Here is an 11,778-nt window from a genome sequence, read left to right on the forward strand (position 1 = left end):
GCAATGTTACCTCATCAAGTGTGTATCAGATTAATTCTATCACAATGTTTATCTAAATCATATTAATTACAGGCATGTACTCCCACCTATCTTTATTGTTTAAGAAGCCCAGTAGTTTGGAACAAATGAGAAGCAAGGCAGGAAGTCAAGGAAGACTTCAGCAAAGACACTGGATTTTAAGTGGCTATAGAATAATGGACAGAAGGCAGAGATGGGCATATGACTCTGGATGGACAGGTAAAAGGCAGAAATTAATAGGACATGTTTATGGAATACCAAAATACTGGCAGAAATTGTCCTTTGGGTGGTCACAGGAAATGGTCTTGGAGGATCATAAAAGGCAGGCTACAGGTTCCAGTCTAAAGCCATATGCTCTTTCATTTGATCATATCCCAATCCTCTTTTGTTCAACATAGAATTACTGGTCAAAACCACCCTGCCATGGAGAAATTATTCAGTTCTGTTGAAGAAATTGAATCCCTTCCAGCACTAATTTGCTGTGACACCATAAGTTGAAAAATTGCAAGATTTATTTTCCAACCAGGAACACTTGGAAGATCATTAATACTACAAGACATACCTCCAGAATCTTTGTGGTAAAAAGCCCAGTAATTCAAATTGGTACTTAAGGTTGGATGACAGATTCTTTAATAAGAAAAGCTCTCTGAGTGAAAATAGGAGAACCTACTGGTTGACCAGTCATTTTTTCCTAAAATAATTTTTAGTCAATGTAATAGAGACGTGATAAAATTGTAAGATTATGGAAGGGCTGATAATGAAAAGCAGTCGTTCTCCACCCAACCTCTCTCCAGTCCTAGTTCCATTCTCCTAAAGCAACCACTTTCTTGAAATCATTTTTGTTATCAGTTCTTATGATAAGCTTATTTTTAACTCTAAACCAGTATTTCTTTAAAAAAAGAGAGAGAGAATTTGGTATTTAGGGTGGGATTTGTGTGGGAAGATTCCATATATTTAGCATCTCTGTTCTTGACATTAAATACTAATAGTACCCCCCACCCACCACTATGGTACAACTCCAGAGCTTTAATAGACACAATGGGTAGTTTCTCTGTTTCTTATCATCCCTGGCATAGTCTCTATAGCTTTGACATTTAGCTATGCACTCTACAAGATTTCAAAAACTGTATCTTTTAGTCCTTCTAAGAAATTATTATTGTTATTTTTGAGAAAGTGTCTTGCCGTGTTGCTCAGGATGGTCATGAATTATTTTTATCTAAATAAAATCATATAAAAATGTTCCTGATTTTTTTTTATTGCTTCTTTTAGATAGCATTCTGTTTTTATTGTCTGGAAATATTAACTTTTTAATCACTCTCAGCATACTCAGATTTTTTTAAAAGTGATTTTCTTTTCCCTATATTATCTCTTATCTAGTAATAGCAATTGTTTATCTTGATTTTTTTCATGTTCCTTAATATGTCAGGTTCGTATTTATATATTTTCTTTATAAGTTAAGGATTTCATTCACTTTTTGGCTCATTTATTTCACTTTCCTCCATTCCATAGTCCTGTATATATGTGTGTCTAGGACAGGACTCTTCCCTGACAAAATGAAGATCAGGAGACTTTGGGTACCAGAGTTGACTTTGTTGGTGGCTCAGTTTATTTTAGGGTGAGAAGACAAGAACCAGCCTGCAGGCCAGGGTCTACCATCTTTCTAAATCTCAAAAAGAAAAAGATTTACAGTTGGCTCTCCATATTTATTGGTTCTATAGTCACAGAGTCTACCAACCACAGATAAAATATATTTGAAAAAAATTGTGCCTGTCCTGAACATGTACAGACTTTTATTCTTGTATTAGTCCCTAAATGATACACTAGAACAAGTATTTACACAGCATTAACATTGCATTAGATATTACAAGTACTGTAGAGTTTAGTTAAAGCATTTGGGAGGATTGTGTAGACTATATGCAAACACTATGCCATTTCATAAAAGGAGCTTAGGCATCTGTGGATTTTGGTCCATGGGGGGAGGTTTAGAACCAGTCCTCATGGATATTAAAGCACAACTATATCCTGCAGTGTCAACAGTCAGAAGCCTCTGCTCACTGTAACTAACCCAGGAAGACTCTCCATTTACCTCTCTGCCTTCAGACTGGGCTGCTCATACATGTTTTCTGCCTTTGCTGTTCCATGCTCTCCACTTCTCTGGGGTTCTTTTTAGACCATTATTTGCAACCCCATGGTCTTTCTTGCACTAATTCTTGGTTCTGTTTCATCACTAACTTACTTCTAAACATTTTCCTATATCATTCCCTTCAGAGAGTTCCTCTGCTTGCATAGTCATTTAAATGGAATTATGGAACAGAGAAAACAAATGCTTGTACTTGCACTGTTATCTTTGACCTCTGATTTTTTATTATTTTCCATTTTCCATTGGGCAGTCATGTGCTACAATTCATTAAGTACATTTTTTTTTTTTTTTTGGTACCAGGGATTGAAGTCAGGGGCCCTTGACCACTGAGTCCCATCTCCAATCCTATTTCATATTTTATTTAGAGGCAGGGTCTCCTTGAGTTGCTTAGCACCTCGTTATTGCTGAGGTTGGCTTTGAACTCATGATCCTCCTGCCTCAGCCTCCAGAACCACTGGCATTACAGGCATGTGCCACCATACCTGGCTCAAGGACATCTTTAATATGAAATATACAGATGTATGAAGAAATATTTGAAAGCATTTCCCATAAAATGGCTAACAGAAGCTGTGCTGATGGTGCTGACACTTTTTTTTGTTTATCTGCATATTCTAGGATTTCTACAATAGATACTATTATTTTAGTAAATGACATAATAAAACTATATGTTAAGTGCCAATAACAAAATTAATAGGTACTTTCTGTTATCCTCTTAGAGGAGTCTGCAAATATAGGAGACCCTTGCTATTTGAGATGAAAAGTGGGAATTATGAGCCAGTTGTGGTTGCTCAGCTACTCAGGAGGCTGAGGCAGGAAGCAACTTAGCAAGATTATGTCTCAAAAGAAACTAAAAAGGGTTGGGGATATAACTGTGGTAGAGTGCTTGCTTAACATGTGTAAAGCCCTGGATTCAATCCCCACTACCATGCACATGCACACAAAGTGGAAGTTATTATGGCCACAGACCAAAATTTAAGAATTTGAGTATTCTCAAAATTTAGAATACTGCTAATTGAGAGGGAAACAGAGGTGAGTTGCCCAACTGATTCAAGTTATTCAGGATTATGCTTTGATTATGCATATGCTTCTAATTATGCATGACTCACATATTGCCCAGGAGACAGGTCTATTTTATCCACTATGAAACACATGAGGTGACTTTAGATTTGCTTCTTACTGATAACTGAAACCCAAACACCAAGCATCTACTGAAGGAGTCAAACCAATATCACCTATGAGGGGTCAGGTAGTTAATGAAAATGCATGAAGTAGACCATTTGAGCCTGCGCCAATCTAGAAAGCATATGCCAAGCCAAAGTAGACAGGTGCTACTCAGCTCTTGCTAAATGTTGAGTAAATGTTCACTTAATTTTTTTTCTGTAAACAGTCTTTTCAATAAATGATGTTGGGAAAACTGACTATCTACATGCAGAAGAATGAGATTGGATCCCTTTCTCACACCAAATACAAAAATCAACTCAAAATGGACGAAAGACTTAAATTTAAGACCTGAAGCTATAGAAATACTAGAAGAAAATATATAGGAAAAGATCCATTACATTGGTTGGGGCAATGATATTTTTGGATATAATCCTGAGAGCACAGTCAACAAAAGCAGAAATAGAAAACAAGCTGGCATCAGGAGAATGGGACAAATCTACACCCCAAAATGGGTTAATATCTAAAATATAAGAAACTCAATAGCAAGAAAATTTAAAAAAATGATTAAAAAATGGGCATAGGACCTGAACAGATACTCAAAGAAGACACACAAATGGCCAATAGTTAAATGAAAATAAGATCATCATCACTAATCATTAGAGAAATGCAAATTAAAACCACAATGAGGGTCACCTTACACCTGTTAGAATTACTTTGACTTTAAAAAAAAAAGAATGTGGGGTAAAGGTCAACCTTGCATATTGTCAGTAGGAATGTAAATGACTACAACTATTATGGAAAACAATATAGAAGTTCCTAAAAAAAAAAAAAAACTATGAATAAAACTAATCCCACTTCTGAGCATTATTCAAAGGAATTGAAATCAATGTGTTGAAGGGCTACTACATTCCTGTGATCATTGTAGCACTATTTATAATGCAAATAGTAAAATGAAATGGAAGAAATGGAAACAACATAAGGCCCATCAGCAGATGAATGGACAGAGAAAAATGTGTTAAATATACACAATGGAATACTATTCAGCCTTTAGAAAGAAGGAAATCCTGTCATTTGTAACAACGTGATCAATCCAGGAGAACATTATATAAGTGAAATAAGCTAAACCCGGAAAGAGAAATACCACATGATGTCACTTACATGTGGAATCTAAAAGGGCTGAACTCACAGAAGTAGAGAGTAGAACAACAGTTACCAGAGGCAGGGAGCGGGATGGAAAGGGGAGAGAGAATGGGGAGTTGTTGATCACGGGGAACAAAGTTTCGGTTAGAAAGGAGGAATAAGTTTTGAGATCTGTTGTGCAGCAAGTTAACTACAGCCAATAATAATGTACTCTGTATTTCAAAATGACAAAGAGTAAATTTCAAGTGTCTTACCATACAAAATAATAGGTAAATGAGGTGATGATTATATTAATTAGATTGATTTCATCATTCCATAATGTATGCATATACTGAAACATCACATCATACCCCATAAATGTACATAATTATGATTTCTCAATTAACAATAATATTAACTCAAAAATTAAAACATTCTTTATCTTGAAGTTCATTTACATATAGAGAACTGTACAGATCAGCATCTGGTTTCAGGAGTTTTACTGTGCATTTCAGGCTTCTATAAGTAACATCCTTGTCATTCAGAAATTTCCCTTGTCAATTCCTACCAAAGTTCTGGCAACCATGGTTCTGATTTCTATCACCATGTATTAGTTATGTCTATTCTAGAATTTCATATAGGACATCCAATTTTTAAAGAGAACTTAACACTTTCATAAAATGTTTTCAATTTTAAATGGTGGAAACAAACACCAATTTTTAAGGAAATAATGTGCAGACCCACACAGAAAGGCTAACCTCAGTCCAACAACAACACAGCCACTGTGTGTCTGTTCTGCAGTATTAATGAACTCATTTCTCATGAAATAACCTTATGGGTTTTATTTTTTAGCAATTAGGAGCACATTCCCTCTTTGCTCCTGGGTTCCAACCACAGGGACCTCTCTGACCATGCCAGGCACGCCTGACTCAGGGGATCTGGAACTCTACTCTCAGATAGTTTCATAACTTTCTCCTTCTCCACCTCTGGTCTAGCTCAATATCACTTTCTCACAGGAAGCTTTCTCCAACCACCAAATTAAAAATTGTACCACAAATCCACCACTGCTTTTCCCCAGCTTTGATTTTCTCCTTAGCACATACTATCATCTAACATATATTACGTTTTCTTTATTTTGTCTTCCCTCCTCCATTCATGAGAATGTAAGCTATAGGAGGTGGCATTAGAATTCATTAAATATTTGTTGAATGAATGAGTGAATCAAGGAAGAAGAAAAAAATGAAAACCCTGCTACCTTTGGAGATTGTCATTATGAGTGTTCAATAAAACAGGGACTAGTTAAGAAATTCTATCATTTCTAATCATTTTACATTTCATTGTTTTGAGGAACTAAAGATTATAGTTTTAAAGACTGAAAAGCTAATTAATGATAATCCTAAGGAGCAGCAAAACTCTTGTTTTTATCATCTTAAAAAGTTAGATGCATTGGAAAACAAATGTTTACATATAAACATATTAATGAGTCTTTAAGTTTAGCAAGTTTTTCATTATTGTTAAGGTTATGGTGACAAATTCATCTTTTCCTAGTGCCTTTATTCCTGCCTTAATTTGTTTTAAAAAGTCGATAAAGAATAAATTATGAAATAATAAAACAGCATGTGCCAATATCATAAAATCTTTGGAAACAATGATCAGTGAGAAAGACATAAAATCAATGCAATGCTAGAATTTTATTTATGCATTTTTTAATGACAGTGGGTAAAACCAGCTCTAGGTGGCTGGAGTGGTAGAGGCTGGTCTGGTTCTGTAGGGGTGTCCTGGAGTTTTGAAATCAGGTCTGGGCAACTCCTCTGACATAAAAAGGTAAAGAATTCTACTGCTGATAGCTTTCCGCTCCAGAAAAAAGTATTCTCCGACGAATATTAATACTCAGATATTATTTAGTATTCAGTCAGGCCCTGGGATTGGTGAACACTAGATTAGATCAGGTGTGTGCAGGTCACCAGGTCACCCTTGGAGCTACCACTCCACATTGCATATGGAAGATTGCAGGGAACAAGCAGGAATCCAGAGCCAGGCGAAGCCCACATTCACCAAAAAGTAGGATGTGATGATTTGCCTACATTTTAGAAAGCTTGAAAATGAGCTTGTAGCAGATCAACCCAAAGAAAAGTTAAATGTAGTTCCCTGAAGTGCGTCTGCTCTTACCCTGGCTTAATGCCTTCCCATTTTTTTTGTCCATTCATGTCTGTCTCTTTTGTACTGTGTTTTGTCTTTGAGGTATTTTCAGAAATGTAGGGTAAAAGGAGAACAAAGAGCAGGATAAACAAAGATCATGATAAACAAAGATCACGGATTACACTTTAATAAGTTTTATCTTTATAGCAAGAACAGTTTTCCAAGTGTGAACATCTATAAAAGTTTCAATGTAACAGCAACAAGATTGAGTCCCAAAATGAGTAAGTAAACCATGTGCTCTTTTTTCCTCTCCCAGTTCTGGTAACTCAATCGTCTGATTACTTGAGAAGGTGTGAGGATCATTTTATTTTATCTCAGCTTGGACACAGAAGCTCACATTTCAGCTACCATCAAGGTGATCATCCTTTCCCTTGTTGACACCTTTCTTCCCTACCCCAACAAGTCACAGATCACTTCTAGGAGACAATTTCAAGAGGCTATTAAACACTGGCATGGATACCCAGAGAAGAGATGTATCGTCCCTGGGGGCCTTTGGAATAGAGGCTCATTTTGGATAGTCAGAGTTACACACCTAATTCAGTCCATCAAAATGCACCTGAAGCTGAAAACTCAGCAAAGCACTCTGGGAACAGAAGGTGGTGAAAAGGAGCAGCTTTTTCCTGAACATACTAAAATGGTTTGGTCTGGACTACTTCTTAGAAGGGGCATAATTCAGGCTTGCTTACCCTGCACATGTGAAATGCAGGGTAAGGCTATGTGAAACGGATTTTGTTTGGACCTGCTTTCTGTCCTAAGACTAAAATCTCAGAATTGGTTCTTTGTGATTATTTAACCAGTGATTCTCCACCTTGACTGGATATTAGTATTTACTGGGGGAACTTTTGAAAGATATCTGGGCCTTACCTTAGTCCAATTAAATCAAGTTTTTTTTTTTTTTTTTTTTTTTTTTTTAAAGTAAACTTCCAGGCAGTGCAAGTATATAATGGAGCCACATATTATAGCTGAGAAACACTGGTGCCATATGCCAGCCTACTTTTATACATAGCAAAACCAAGGTCCAAAGAATTTAATTGACTTGCTCAAGATTATAGCTATACAGCCTGGCAGGGCCTGGATTAAAACCATAATCTCTATGAATTTAAATATCCAATAAACATCTATCAATGATATTCTAAAGTTGATTACCAGTCACTAGTTGCCAGTCAAGAATAAGGTCAGTCAAGGTTGGTTGATATCTAAGAATCAGTTAGGCTGATCCTGATCTAAGTTTAAAGATGAGAATAAGGTTTAAGGATTTTGACATTCTCTCTTATATTTTTCTTCCAAATAGTGGTGTATGATTCACACTTCTGGGAATTTTAAGGATTCCTTTGATCTTGATAAAATCTGTCACTACCTATGTCCTACTGTTTCATTTTACTAGTTCCAGGAGGCCCTTAACTTACCCAGCTCCAACGTGCAGTACAACAGGCAGGGGACAAGATGCCAAGTTGGGAGCTCAGTGCAGTTTAGTGAAACCCTTGATCAGTGGGGCTGAGATTGAAGGGACAGCTCACTCCTCCCTTGGATAAAGAAGAAAGGGAGTTAGCACAGCATTTTCTGATTTATTCTTAGAAGTCATGTCTAAAATGCCTCTTCAATGCTGTTCATTGGTTCCTAATTCTAACCCACTCTAAGACACAGCTACTGCTATCACAGTGGTTTACACCACTGTGTAATATAATACTCATACAAAATATAATACTCATACAGTAAATAAAAATTAAGTATACAAATCAATAAATCTTTCTAAAGGTGAATTGCTAGGGTATGTGGGAGATGGACTCCTCAATTTTTTAATTCAACCATTCCTATAACTTGGTAACTCATGGTTAGAAAATCCTGTGTGAGAAAATATTCCCCCAAATGGGATATCAGTACTGGGAACAAATCTTAGAATCACTTTTCTTGAGAAAAGCAAGAAAAATTAAAAAATAAAGTGAGGTGTGGTGGTGCACACCTGTAATTCCAGCAATTCCAGAGGCATGAGGATCACAAGTTTGAGGCCAGCTGGGCAACTTAGCAGGAACTTTCAAAATAAAAAAACAAAACTTGTTGAGGATGCAGCTCAGGGGTACAGTGCCCTTGGATTCAATCCCTAGTACCCAAAACAAAACACACACAAAAACAAGCATGGCATAATATTCAAGAAAAAGAGTTGATCTTGCTCAATTAAAAATGAATGGAATTTAAGGGTCTTTAGTCTTTCGCAGATAATCCAGAACACTTACTCAAGAAGCCGAGTATTTATTTCATGTGAAAGTAGAACAATACACTCAGTTTGTGGATTTACCCACATCTCTGCTTCATTTCTATTTCCCTCCATCTATCCACCCTCTGACTTATTTTGCTGTCCCATTCTAAACTCTTAACCCTGACATGAGGAATTCTCTGAAAGGTATGCAACATTTTGAATAGTTGTGCATTTTTTCCTGGAGATGAAGTCCCTAGTGTTTGCTAGGTTTTGAAAAAGGCATGTCCCCTCTCTCAAAGTCCCCTACAAAACAATGGTTTTTCAAAGGTTGATTTGAGCAGTAGATAATAATATTGATGGTTCTTGGTACCTAACAGGAAAGATTTCATGAAATTGTCCCCTGGAACTAATTTCCAAAAGAAGGAATAAAAGATTTAATGAAATTGAGTCCATCTCCGAAAGAATGGACTTAGATAAAAGATAGTTTGGGAGGTCCCAGAGGATTAAAGTTATCCATGTTTACTATCTTCCTTCATATAAGATTATACTAGTTTGAAAGCAAAGGAAAGGAAAACCATCATTTCATCACCTTTCTTGTTGATTTTAACTGTATTAATTTAATGGTAATGCAAACCTCAGGAGAAATGGATGTATCTTCTTAGTTACATTTCTGAGAAAACGGCTTACTTTGGAATTAACTAAAATGCAGACTACCTGCTACTACAAAATGATTAAGATACCCACCAGGAGACATGCAAGCATTGAAAATGAGATGAAAACTAAACTGATTTTGATTTTCAATCAAGTAGGCAGTGCAAACCTGTATCTATACCTTACAAGTCAGCCTGCTGTTGTTTTAATTAGAAATTTCCCCAATCTTCTATTCTTCAGTTCTTAGCCAAGTGCTTTTACACGGAAGGCACTTGAATAGTTACTGGATTGAGTCAATTCTTTTGGTATCGCTCATAAATTAGTGAGGAACATGTAACTCTGTATAGTTTCAGAGTAGTTAGAGTGAGAAAAAAAAAGAAATCCTAAGTAACAGAATTGGGGCCTCAGGTGTTACTTAATAGACTAGAAAGCTTTCCAACAGTGCACTTAAGATATCAGCCATAGCAACCTTACCCAGGAATTCTTTACCCTAAGTTTTTTTCTAATGCAAATTAGTTTGAATTTCTTTTTCCTCCCTCTTGTCCCTTCTGATACAAAACAATACTACCCTACAGTAATTAGAAGGATCTAGCAAAAAGTATCTCAGCTGGGACTGCAGCACAGTGGTAGTGCTAGCATGTGCAAGACCCTGAGTTCAATCCCCAGCACCATAAGGGGGGGAAAAAAAAGATATTTCAAATTTCACTTCCAATTGCATATTTCAACCCCCCTTCCACTTCTGGGTTATTAGTCCCTAAGTTTACTTTAGGTAATAGATTTAAATATAATGCACACTGTTCCCAGTTTTCAAATAAGAAAAAGCAGAATCTCAGCAATCCCCAAAACATTGCCATTTTTGTTGCTGCAGTTGACAAGAGTCTTCATTAAAATTCTGGACTCTAGAGCGGCCCACAGTATTCATCACAGGGGGAAGAGAATCTTCCCCTCCTCACAGTTTATCTGGCGGTGGCCTTCTTCACAGCAGTAGATCCTTGCAATTTTTCTAATTTCACTGAGAATGGCCAGGTTGTCTCCTTGGGGGTCCGCTCCCGAGTGCGTACTCAACCAGGCATAATCAATACAAGTAAATTGGTCTCCTAATCAACTGCTCTCTCTACCTACAATCACTCGGAACCACCATTATGGTAGAGAGCCTGCTACGGTAATGACGAGGAGGGCATAGGATTTTTAGACAGGAGGCCAGTACCACATTTCAGGGTAGAAAATTTTTTAGAAGCTTCTTCATTAACAGTAGTCGAATCAAGGTGTCAAGCTGTGTTGTGTTGCGCGGAGGGGCCCAGTTTTGAACTGGGAACCCCAGGCAGTCAATCGCTAGCAGAACCCATCGTGACTGGAGGCAGCGCTGGGCTCCAGAGAGAAGGCTGAAGGAATTGCGGACCAGGTTTCTGTTTTGTTAAATTGGATTTTGATACAAACAGGCTAGAACTAAAAGGGACTCGAAACTGGCCATATCAGGGCAAGTATGAAGGATGACAATATTTTGGAAGCAAGGTCAGGGCGCACAAGAAATTATGAACACAAAACTGTAAATAGCAAAGAGCTGGGTTAGAACCAAAGGGACTCCGAGAGGCAAACGTCTAGTAAAAATCTCTCTGCAGCAGCTGCAGAGGGGGAAGGAGCCAGTTAGGGGAAAGCAAGGGAAAGCACGTCCCGAGACCATCCTGCAGAGGTCAGAGACCCGCAAGGTGTGGGCAAGTCAAATGTGTTGGCTGTTAGTTTTAGAAGAGTGAGAAAGACTGGAGGTAAAGCTCGAGGCAGAGGGACAGACCCACTAGGAGAGGCGGAGACCGCCCCAGCCCAGGTCAGGTGCGCTCGGCGCCCGCTCCCCCGGGGCGCGGAGCCCGAGGCCCCCTCGCGAGCTCCCCCGACCCGCGGCCGCCCGCACACTCACCGGCCGGCGCTGCCCGGGGCTGCCCTGGGCGGAGCAGCCGCTGCCGCCTGGACGCCAAGCCGCTGCCTCCCGGTGCGGCTCTCGCAGGAGGCGCCGGCCGGCCGGTGGAGGCGCGGCGCGCAGCAGCTCCCGGGGTAACCCGAGCCCGCCCCGCCCCGCCCCGCCGCCGAGCCCGGGCCGCGCAGCCCGCCCCTCGGAGGGCCAGGCCCTGAGCCGCCGTCACCCCGCGCCGGACCCTGGGGCTTCGGGCTTCCCTGCTCCCCAGAGGGCTCCTAGAACTTTCTAAGGTGCTTGCAAATGAACAGTGCAGTCGACACGCCAAGAGGAGTTACTGAGGCGAGACCCGCTTCCATCCCTCATCGCCCATGAATTTCTCCAGACGGG

The 11,778-nt window shown here is 39.0% G+C and overlaps 1 protein-coding gene across 1 annotated transcript in view; it reads right to left on the reverse strand.

The window, feature by feature from the left end:
• Positions 1-11,489, reverse strand: part of SLC26A5 (solute carrier family 26 member 5) — a 72,942-nt gene extending 61,453 nt beyond the window's left edge. Inside the window, exons 1-2 of the mRNA XM_079150236.1 lie at positions 11,389-11,489; positions 8,044-8,156 (exon numbers count right to left, since the gene is read on the reverse strand). The gene's annotated coding sequence lies outside the window, so the exon portion shown is untranslated. The remainder of the gene's footprint in view (positions 1-8,043; positions 8,157-11,388) is intronic.
• Positions 11,490-11,778: the final 289 nt, after the last annotated feature.

Source organism: Sciurus vulgaris (assembly GCF_902686455.1).
Source record: "Sciurus vulgaris genome assembly, chromosome: 8".
NCBI lineage: Eukaryota > Metazoa > Chordata > Mammalia > Rodentia > Sciuridae > Sciurus > Sciurus vulgaris.